This window comes from Rhinoderma darwinii, chromosome 1, assembly GCF_050947455.1.
Source record: "Rhinoderma darwinii isolate aRhiDar2 chromosome 1, aRhiDar2.hap1, whole genome shotgun sequence".
NCBI classification, from domain to species: domain Eukaryota; kingdom Metazoa; phylum Chordata; class Amphibia; order Anura; family Rhinodermatidae; genus Rhinoderma; species Rhinoderma darwinii.
The window spans coordinates 402,555,870-402,560,985 of NC_134687.1; positions in this window are offsets into that span (position 1 = coordinate 402,555,870).

Consider the following 5,116-nt stretch of genomic DNA (forward strand, 5'->3'; position numbering starts at 1 on the left):
AAACCGCGTCAACGACGCACCGTGTGGTCTTACCCTAAGATGTGTAGCAAAATTTGGCAAATTTGGCAAATTTTCACGCACGTCGCAAGGACCTATATTAGTCTATGGGGCCGTGCAGACATGTGCGTGATTTTTGCGCAACATTGCTCCTTTGCAAAAAAGTCACGACATGTCCGTTCTTTCTGCGTTTTCCACGCATCACGCATCCATTGAAGTCAATGGGTGTGTGAAAACAACGCACGGCACACGGAAGCACCTCCGTACGCACAGCATTTTTCACGCAACACTTGTTAAGCCTATGTAAATGAGTTGACCAAACTAGACAATACAAGCACAAACCAGGAAGTGGCTTTTCACTTTTTGGGCACATGCGCACAGTTCCAACCGACATCTGCTGCAATGCCACGTGCGTGCGATGTCGAAAAACTGATCTGCTTGGTCCATGAGAGGCCACAGTTGTGGAACACAAACGCAGAGGCCTACCACGACCGCACGGGCAAGGAGGTTGGCTGGGATGAGGTCGCGCAGAGCCTCTTCGGACAGGAGTGGGATAAAAGCACCACAAGAGACCGCAAAAACATAGGTAAGCGCAGATCTGTATTGATGCTAATGCAATCGGCCATGCTGTAGTGTATATCCTTGTGTTTCACATGTTCCTACTGTGCTGGGTCGTGGGTGTGTCACAGCATCATTAGGCAGGTGTATAATGTTTAGATGTGTTTAAGGAATGGCGACGTTTCGGACAAGTGCAGTTTTCTGTGATGTCACATGGTGTCCTTTTTTTGTTTGATTGCTGTTCCTATGTCCAGTTGATGATGTTAAAACCAGGTGGAGGAGCTGTCGGGATCAGTTCCGGAGGGAATTTGGAAGCAGAGGGCGAAGTGGGGATGGGGCACCCAAAAAGCGGCCATACATATACATGAAACAACTAATGTTCCTGAAGGACATAATGGAGATGCGGCCGTAAGTACTGACTGTACCTTGATGACATGTGTGTGTTCACTGTATAATCGGCCAAAAATGGTTGTTTGTCCCTTGTGGACATGTTAAAAGGAGTAACGCAAAATGTTTCTGGCTGATGCAGTGATAATCTGAACGACACCGAGGAGGAGGCTGGCCATGCGGAGTCGCAGCCGGTCATGGAACAACATCCCGTGCTGCCCTTGACCCCCGAGCCAACGCAACCACAAGCAGCCACCCAGTCAAGCAGCCAACCACAGCTGCCACGGGACGTTGACAATCCCCGGACGCCACCAGCCAGGCGCCGGCGCAGCCAGGTTGCCACAACAGGTGCCAACGTGGACTCCAGAGTCCTGGAGTACCTCTGCCGCTGTTCTGAGGAGGATGCCTGTGACGCATTTGGCTGGAGCATGGTGCCGCTACTCCGGCGAGTACCGGACTACCGGATGGCGCGCGTCTAAGGCTCCATCCTTGCCATTATTGACTCCGCCACTCCTCCTAACAATCCACGACAGTGCTTCCAGGTAATAGAGCAATGGCGTGGATTGCCTGAGGCTCCGGTGCCCTCTACTGCACCTCTCCCTTCCCAGCCTGCAAACCCCTTTCCACGGCCACAGTACCAACGGCCAATGGTGAGCATCATGTCACCTGGTCATGTGGTGCCTCGGGACCGCCCTTTCGCCCCCTACGGCAGACCCCAGCAACTCTTTGCCCAGGGCCCCCCGGCAGGGTTCAGCCCTCTGTATCAGCACCACTATGCTGTTGAGGAACATCCTCAGCAGGCCCAGGGACAGTATAGTGGTGCTGAAATGCGGAGCTATCAGTCGCCATCACAGAGATTTCAAGATTTGTAGCTGTGTGTAGGCAGATTATGGGGGGCTCGATGTTGTGAGCTAAACAGAGAAGACCGAGGAGGTTAATTTAGCATCATGTTGGTGCGTTTGCAATTTTTGGATGCCTGCTGGTTTCTGTTTAAAGTTACAGTTCTAAATTACACAATAAAGTGTGTTTTTGGTTGCAAGTAAGACTTGATGTGTTTGCCTCCATCTATGTGCTGGAACCCAGGTTCCCCAACTGGTTCTTTTAGGTAACATTCGAACATTATGCCCACGTACCAAGATTGTTGCATGCCATGATTGAGGTATTAGTGTATCTTTTGTGGTTTTGCTCAATTCCTCATATTGTGCTCGTCTGCATTGCAGTGGTGTGAGAAATGCCGACCAAATGTCTTTTGGCTTGGGATTAGTGAACATTGGCTAAGCCAATGTGCCTCCCATGCTAATTCGTTTAGAGGACATGAAAACAAAACAGAAAAACCACCAAAGATATAAGCTCGCAACCCACGTCAAGGGTCCTCATGTCTTGCGAGTCCGTAATAAAAATATCCCCTCTCCAAATAACGACAAATTAAAAGAACAAATGCTACATTGGGCCACTAATCTACACTAGGACACCCTTCATAGAACATCCTTCTGCCATGGCAGCGCTCCAAAATATTGGGCAAATATGTCGCGTACTCGAATCCCAGATGTTTGAGCCCTTCCGAGTGGAATTTGCTGCGGAATGGTTGATGTTGAAACATTTTGCCTAATATATTCGGCATCACAACCGGCGTCATGTATGCAATAAAAATTATGAAGCACGACACACGCTTGTATGACACGGGTGACATATTGCGGCGTCAGTTGCATTGTGGTGAGAAAAACACGCCATTTGGTGGACATTATGCCAAATGCACATTCCACACATCGGCGTGCTCTGCTAAGCCGGTAATTGAATATGCGCCGACAGTCATCCAAGCCTCTTACTTGACTTGTGAGTCCAAAACCCTCATCTGCCACGATTACATAAGGGACTGGTGGTCCTCGCGAGCCAGGCAGGAGGCTCGGTGCCAGCACGGAAAGTAGATTGCACATCAGACGATGGCCCATCCTGGATGTGCGAAAGATGCGGGCATCAGCTGAGCTTCCATAGGACCCTATATGTACAATGGTAAAACAATAATTGCTGTCGGACAAGGCCAACAAGACGATGGGAAAAAACTGTTTGTAGTTGTAGAATCGGGATCCTGAGTGGGGGGGCTTCTTGACCCGAATATGCTTGCCATCTAGGGCCCCAATACAATTTGGAAATTGGGTGGTGGTGAGAAAATCCTCAGAAATCGAAAGCCAGTGCTCTGTCGTGGGCTGAGGCATCACTGTGGCCTTCAATCGCTGCCACATCACAACACAGGTGCCTGTCACAATGCCCGAAATTGTGCTCATTCCAAGAAGGAATTCGAAATGTAACGAATGATAGCTGTTTCCGGTAGCAAGAAATCTACATGGGCGAGATGCAAAAACACAACACACAAATAAACGTGATGTAGGACATGACAACCACACACCATCCTGTAAGCTGCAATTGTTTAAAACACACATACCTCAACGTCACAAGGAGTCGCTCCTCGGGGGAAATGCAGTGCCGCATATTTGTGTCCTGGTAGGTTATTCTTGTGCGAATCAGGTCCAGCAGAATATCAAAAGTCGACACAGACATGCGGCAAAACGACCAAAATTTCTCGGGGTGGCTGCGAAGGTCATCATATAGAGTATGAAAATGGCCTTTGGAGGTGCGCTAGGCCACAAGTGGATGAACCCAAATCCTCCCTCTTCTCCGGGTTCCCTCCTGAAGCATCGGTTGGCACTCACCAAATCTCCGAGAAACCATCCAGGATATCAGCACACGGCCCAGCGGAGTCAAGGGCATAGTGTTGATTTTATACCTGCAAAAATCCCAAAAAACAGCCTACACGACCAAAAGTAGTTTGCAAGGTGCAAACTTGATGCGAACATGTGCTCACATCAAGCAGGTGTTGGAGAAGGTGTCTTTTTGTAGGCTGCCCTCTCCATTACTCCACCCTCCGTTGTTTTGACGCGCGTAAAAAACGCATGCCATACGCGCGTAAAAAACGCAATAACGCAGCCCTAATGCAGCCCTAACGGATGCCACACGCAACTACAACGCAACCAAAACGCCGCGTTTTTCACGCGCGCAAAAACGCAACGCTCGTGTGAATCCAGCCTAATGCTGCAGTTCTGTTGCGTTTTTAAAGGAAATAATTGATAGACATAGTTTTCACCCGTGTTGAAGTTTGTTAGGTGCTTCCTGTATATAGTTCATTACATTGCATTGGAGAACTGTGAGCAAAAAAACGCAAGCAGTTCAGTAACAACATTGGCAGCGCGGTCATTAACCGCATGCGGTCGGACATTATAAAGATGCAGTTAACTGCACAAAAAACACATTGTAATATAATAGCAGCAGTCTGTCCATAACAAACATTTCACCATGGACTTCAATTGAAAAATGACTTGCTGCGGTTTAAAAACGCAACATAAACGCACCGTGTGGCTTTACCCACCTACTATTAATAAAGCTCTCCAATAGGGCTTTATTTATCAAAATTGTCTAATAGAAGAACTTGCCTTGTTGCCCATAGAAACCAGTTAGAGCTTACCTTTCATTTCTTAAAGAGAACCTTTCACTACCCAAGACCTGTGCAGCGGAGTGCATCATCTTCTAGGAGCTGCTGCACAGACCCTGGGGCACTTTGAATTACCTGTCTAGCCTCCTTCTGGAGGTCATTGGTGACCGTTATGTAAATTAGCCCCTGTACTGTCAGAGGGGCGTTTCAGGACATGGGAAGGCAGGTTGGGCGTGGTAGTCAGAGCTCTGACACTGTCCAATCAGTTGAGTGGCATCCACTGTGTAATCTCGCTCTGAAGCGTGTGTGCGCACGCGCTCTCCTCCTCTCTCCTGCTACTGCCAGCAAGTGATGAGGAGACTGTGTGATCTCACAGTAGAAGCCGCTCTGACACTGTCTGCAGCTGAATGGACAGTGCCAGAGTGCAGATAAGATGGTACACTCAGCTGCACAGGTCTCACGTAGTGAAAGATTCTCTTTAAACTGCTCTGGAAAAATGAAAGCTGCACTGATTGGTTGCTTTGGGCAACAAGGACATTTTTTTTTCTAATAAACATAGGAAATTTACTATTCAATTTGGGCCAATTCTGGCACCAAAAAGTGGAATATATGGCATGCACCAAATTTATTATGTATTTGAAACACTTTTTGCGCCTTCCTCAACAGTTCTGAAAGTGTCTAGAAAAAGGG